Here is a 6386-nt window from a genome sequence, read left to right as displayed (position 1 = left end):
CTATGCCTCCATCAGAAAGAATGACATTGCCCCATTTGTTAGGCAATGGAAAAACTTGGAAAAAATTATATTCAGTGAAGTAATCCAGGCCCAAAGAAACATAGGTCCCATGGTTTCCCTTATTTTCAATATCTAGTATATGTATGAGTCAAGCAAAAAAGGTCAGATAAGGTGATGTTAGGAAAATGAACCCTTAGGTATGTATTTTAATGTTTTTTTTTTCTTTCATGCATTTGTTTCTAAGGCAATTATAAGATTATCTCTTTGTTGCTTTGTTTGTCCCTCGCCCACAGTATAACTCCTGCTTTCACTATATTTGATGTCAGTATAACTTGTGGAGGGGATGGAGAAAAACAAGTCGTTTAAGGATACAAGTGGACCTGTTGCGATAACGAGAAGCACAAGTTGTCATGTCAAAAACGAGCTTTATTAGTTGAGGGGTTGGGGGCGGGGAGGCTGGGAAGGGATGTGAAGGGTAAACAAAGGAGGAGGCTGCAATGCTTGATAAGAAATGTATGCATTATCCTGCCCATGTAATTGTAAGGCCTCTGTACAGTATGTTCACAAAAAAATAAAATAAATAGAAATTAGAACAAAAAATTATCTTGTATTCATTTCTTGGAGCTCATTTCAATAATCATCATTTTTTATGGTGATATACATATAGCTATTAAGATATTGTGATCTTTTCTAAGAATATCCTCGGCATATTCTAGTTTTTCCAAATGAATGAAAACATGTAGCCTATGATTCTTTAGGTCTGGCTTGTTTGACTTATTATGTTTTCCAAGTGATTCCATTTCCTTACTAATGGGGCAATGTCATTCTTTCTGACGGAAGCATAGAATTTTTATTGTGAATATATATGACATTTTCTTGATCGATTCATCTACACAGGGGCATCTGTGTTGGTTCCATTTCTTAGCTATGGTAAATAATGCTACAATGGACATAGTTGGATTGTAGCTTTAGTGTGTCCTTGTTTGTGGTCATTTGGGTAAATGCCCAGGAGTGGGTTTGCTGAGTTATAGGGGAACTCTTTGGAGGAATCTCTATAATTCTTTCTGGAGTTTTTGAACAAGTTTACATTTCCACCAATAGTGTAGTAATGTTCCTTTTTGGTTACATCCCCACCAGCGCAGCATCTGTTGTTATTAGTTTTCTTCATAATGGTCATTCTAACTGGGGTGTGGTGGAATCACAATGTTGCTTTGGCCAGAAATGTTGCATATTTCTTCATGTGTCTATTAGCCATTCATATTTCTGCTTCAGAGAGGTCTCTCTTTAAATCTTTAGTCCACTTATTCAGAGGGTTGTTGTTTCTTTTTTTTTTGGGGGGGGGTGTCTGGTCGTGGGGCCTGATCTGTGGGCCTGGTCGCTGCCCCTCAGTTCTTCAGCTCAAGGCTAGCGCTCTACCACTTGAGCGACAGCGCCACTTCTGGCTTTTTTCTTTTTGCCTATGTGGTGCTGAGCAATCCAACCCAGTGCCTCAGGCATTCAAGGCAAGCACTCTACCACTGAGTCATCTTCCCAGCCCAAGGTTGTTGTTTTTTGAGGATTTGTTTTTTTGGGGGGGTTAACTTTTAGGGATCTAAATATATTTTATATATGAGGCCGTTGCCTGTTGCAGAGCAAGTAACAATCTTCTCCAAATCTGTGGACTTTCTATTTATCTTTCTATATATAAGAGTTCTTTTCTTAGTCAGATTTGTCAAGGGTCTGTCAAGTATGTTAATTTATTGAAAGAACCAACTCTATTTTGTTGATCTTTTTATGCTTTATTTTGTCTTTATTTAGTTATTTCTGATTTAATTTTTTTGTTTGTTTCTGTCTACTGCTATGAGTTTGGGCTTATTCCTGTTTTCAAGAAATTTGAGGTATATAATTAATATACAGGCTTGAGATTTCCCCAATTGCTTGATGTAGGCACTCAGAGCTATAAATTTTCCTCGAAGTACTGCATTTCTGTGTCCCAGAGGGCTTGGTATTTTGTGTGTTCAATTTGTTAAATTTCAGAAACTTTCAGATTTTCATGCTAATGTATTCAGTGCCCCATTGGTCATTCAGCAATGTGTTGTTCAGTCTTCATGGGTTTGAGAATTTTTTTTTTACTTTAGCTGTTTAATTATGTTTATTTTGTTGTGTTCTGACAAGATTTGGGAATTTGATTAATTTTTTTTTCAATTTAGATAAAATTTCTTTTTTTTGTGGTGGGGTCCGGTTGTGGGGCTTGAACTCTGGGCCTGGGCGTTGTCCTTCAGCTCTTCAGCTCAAGGCTAGTGCTCTACCACTTGAGCCACAGCACCACTTCCGGCTTTTTCCTTTTGTTTATGTGGTGCTGAGGAATCGAACCCAGGGCCTCATGAATGCAAAGCAAGCACTCTACCACTGGATATGTTCTATTTTGGAGACTCTTCCATGAGCTGCTGCGAAGAATTTATATTCTGACACTGAATGTATATTCTGTAGATATCTGTTAGGGCTAGGTGGTCAATGTAGTTATTTAGGTCTTCAGTTTCTTGGTTGAGTTTTGCTTAGATGACCTATCCATTGATAACAATGATGTGTTGAGATGTGTTTTTAGGTTAAGTAGTATTTGGTTGATGAAGTGGGGGTGCTCCAGGATTCAGGACATTGATATTTAGACTTGTTATATCCTCCTAATGGAGAGTTGCTTTTATCAATATATAATGTCTCTTCCTACTAATTTTAATTTGAATTCTATTTTATCTTATGTTAGTAATTCTGTGACCTTTTCATGGTGTCCATTTGCTTGAAAATTTTCCTTACAGCCTTTCAGTTTAAGTATGTGTTTGTTTTTGTCAATAAAATGTGTCTCTTGTAGATACTAGATAGAATGCATCTTTTTTGATACTAATATTTAATCTATGTTTTCTAATTGGAAAATTATGTCCATTTATATTAAAGTTTAAGACTGTGAAATATCTGATAAGTCCTGCTATGTTATGCACCTGCTGTTAGGGGCTGTGCCTCATCTACTCTTAATATATTTACCTTGTTCTCGGGTAGGGAACATTTTATATAACCAGTTCCTGTTCTTCTTGATCTTCTCTATGTAGGATATATTTGAATAACTTCTATCCTGCTGATTGGCAGAGATACATTGTTTCAAGTTTTCTTTGTCATGAAATATTTTTACATATCCTTTTAATGTAAAGGAGAGTTTGGCTTGGGACCATAATCATGGTTGGTAGTTGCTTGCTTTTAATGTTTGTCATATATCATGCCAGGCTCTCCTTTTGACCATATCAGCTAAGAAACCTGTATTTATTCTGACTGTATATCCTTTATAAATAATCCGTCTTTTCTCCTGATAGATTTAAGAATCCTTTCTTTGATCTCTAATGATCCTCTAATAGATTATGACGTGGTGGTGGTTTGTTCTGTTCTGGTATTCTCTGTTTGGTGTTCTAAAGGCTTCTCTTCTCTGAATGAGCCTATCTCTTTGGATATTTGGAATGATCTTTGCTAGAATTCTGTAATATGTTTCCCATCCATTTAGTTTCCTGCTCTTCATCTTCTTGATACTTATCTCCCCCAATTTGATCTTCTGAGTCTTGAACTTCCAGCAAGATCATTTCTTATTGCTTGGATTTGTTCTAAATGATTATTTCTCTTTCCTATTAGACCTATTCTGTCTGTGATCCCTGAGATTATCTTCTATATCATCTATTTCTGTGGAGACATTCTATTTTGTTTTTTATTTCCTTTTTTATAATTGGTTATTTTTTAGGGCTTCTATCTCTTTAGTAAAGCTTTTTTTAGATCTTGTATGGACTTTCTTTAAACTATTCTTTGGGTGGGGGGTTGGGGGATATGGGTTTTAGCTGTGACTTCTCTCATATCATTTAACTAGGTATCTATTTTTTTCCTTGGACACTCTTGCTTTCTCAGAATTTATTTTTCTTTCTGTTTGGAGTCTCCATGAATTATTTTGCTAATCTTTGGTAGGGCTCATCTTGTTCACAAGTTTCCTTGTAGAGGTTTTGTATCTTTTCATTAACTATATTTTTCAGCAGTATTTGTAATGTATTTTGAAAACTATCTTCTAGGTCCTTGATTGTCTGTTCTAATGCCTTTTTATTTACTGTGTGAATTATATTACCTTGGCATCACTTTCCTCATATTTTTCTGATTTGTTCTGTCCATTTGGAAGATTTCTTGGCTTTCATTTGGGGGATCTATGATCTTAATAGGTGACTATCTATGTTCTTGGTTGATTTGCCAGGTGTTGCTTTGGTCTTCTGTTGTGATTTTTTTTTCTGGAATTAGGTTTTTGTCTAGACCATTAAGTGCAGGAGAAGAGATCAGTTGTGATGAGATGTTGTAATGTTAATACTTGTGGTTCCAATGACAGTTCTGACTGTCCAGTGATAAGGTGAATTGTGTCTGTGTTTAAATGTGACTGACTCTGTTCGTGATGTTTTCCCACGTGGACCTTTTATTTCCACACTGCATTTTTGCTTTTGAGTATGTTTGCCAACACAGTCACAGCAGTCACTTTCCTGGCTGGGTAACTTTTCCTAGATTTTTGTGTGCTTGTGAAGACAGTATAATATCTTCTTTTGGATTCTATATCTACATATAATTATAGCTGACTTGGTGTGATCCTCTAGAAGTGGAGTACCTGCTAGGAATCTAAATCTCTGTTTCATTAGAGAGAGCTAGCGTAATTTTCTGTTGTTATTCTGCCATTGTTTTTCCTCTTCCTCAGGTTTATTTTTTATATTGTGAATTTTTTCACATAATTTAGGATTTGTGATGGTTTTATCAGGGTATTTTTGTTTTTCTGTTTGTGTTACTTTGAAATAGTGATTTCAGGCATGAATGAAGAGACAGTAATAATATGAAATCTGAAGAGCCTAAGGCTTAAAGAGGCACAAGGAAGGCCTAGTAACTCCATTACACACCAGCAACCATCTTGTGAAGTATGAATTATAAAAATAATCATGGGCTTGACCCAGAAATTACACAAAAAGAAAAACAATTCCCAGACAACTGAGACATAAGCTATCCTTTGGAAAGCCACAGGAAATTTCTCCAGATGCGTTGACCCAACACCGGGTGGCCATGCAGGACACAGTGACCCAGTGGCCAGAGAAATCCTGTCAAGAACATGTCAATAATAATATTAGCCAATCACATATGCATAGCTGAGTTTGCTTAAAATTTTAGCCAATCATGTAAATTCTCATGTAAAACTTCTTTAAAGTTGTTTATTCAATACTACAAAAACTGTGCTGATTCTATGCTTGGGGCCTCTTAGCCTCACCAGTTACTGAGTGTGTGGAGGACCAAGCTCGAGCTTGCAAATAAACGACTCCTTTGTCATTTGAATTGGTTGTGGTCTCTGGTAGTCTTCGGTGGGTCTTGAATCCAGGTACAACAGATAGGTGCGCATCCGGGATCTCCCTCATAAGCCCACCCTGACACTTGATCAGGGAATAGCAAAGAACGGCTGGTAAGTTAAGGCATTGCCCCTTTGTAACTATCTGGTATTTTTTGGGGGGTGGGTCCAGTCGTGGGCCCTGAACTCTGGGCTTGGGCACTGTCCGTCCCCTCTTCAGCTCAAGGCTAGCACTCTTCCACTTGAGCCACAGCGCCACTTCCAGCTCTTTTCTTTTTGCTTATGTGGTGCTGAGGAATCAAACCCAGGGCCTCATGCATGCAAGGCAAGTGCTCTACCACTGAGTCACCTTCCCAGCCCCATGTATAGTATTTTTTTGTAGCTTGCAGTTTGGGTATTGGAGTTGGCAAGAAATCTTGGTGGATGCACTATAAAGCAGCCAACAGAACCAGTGGGAAACATCCTCTGGATGCCCTGGGGAGGTAAACTATCCACTAGTGCGGGCATTTGGGCCTGCCTGTAGCCTGCCAATTTCTGTTTGATAGCTTACAAGGTAGACTGTCCACTAGTGCGGACATTTGGGAGTTTTCCTGTCTGTAGTCCATCACTTTCTGTCTGACAGACTACCATGCACATGCTGTTAATGTGTCTTGTCTTAATGTCTGTGTGTCTGTCTGTATTGTGGCTTTCGTGGAACATTTCCTCTTTCACATTCATTCTGACGTGGATGCCTGGAAACTCTATTCGCCTCCATTTAAAATTGTTACTCTTTGTTCTGTTCCTTGTCCAACAATAATTACTTTCTCTTTCAGACGCTCTTGTCTTCCTCCTCGAAGGGCGAAATTTGGCTTAGAAAGTTGGCCCACTTGAAGCAAAGAGGGAGTAGGGTAGTCTTTTACCAGATGACACTGCTGAAACATCAAGTATCTCCCTCTACCCCTTTGGGATTGTAGACAGGCCAACCAATCCACACTTTTCTCCTTGGGACACTCTGAGTTGTGGTTATATCCTAAATCCC

This window comes from Dipodomys spectabilis, unplaced genomic scaffold, assembly GCF_019054845.1.
Source record: "Dipodomys spectabilis isolate Male_0828 unplaced genomic scaffold, ASM1905484v1 ptg000428l, whole genome shotgun sequence".
Classification (NCBI taxonomy): Eukaryota; Metazoa; Chordata; class Mammalia; order Rodentia; family Heteromyidae; genus Dipodomys; species Dipodomys spectabilis.
Note: the sequence above shows the minus strand (reverse complement) of the source record.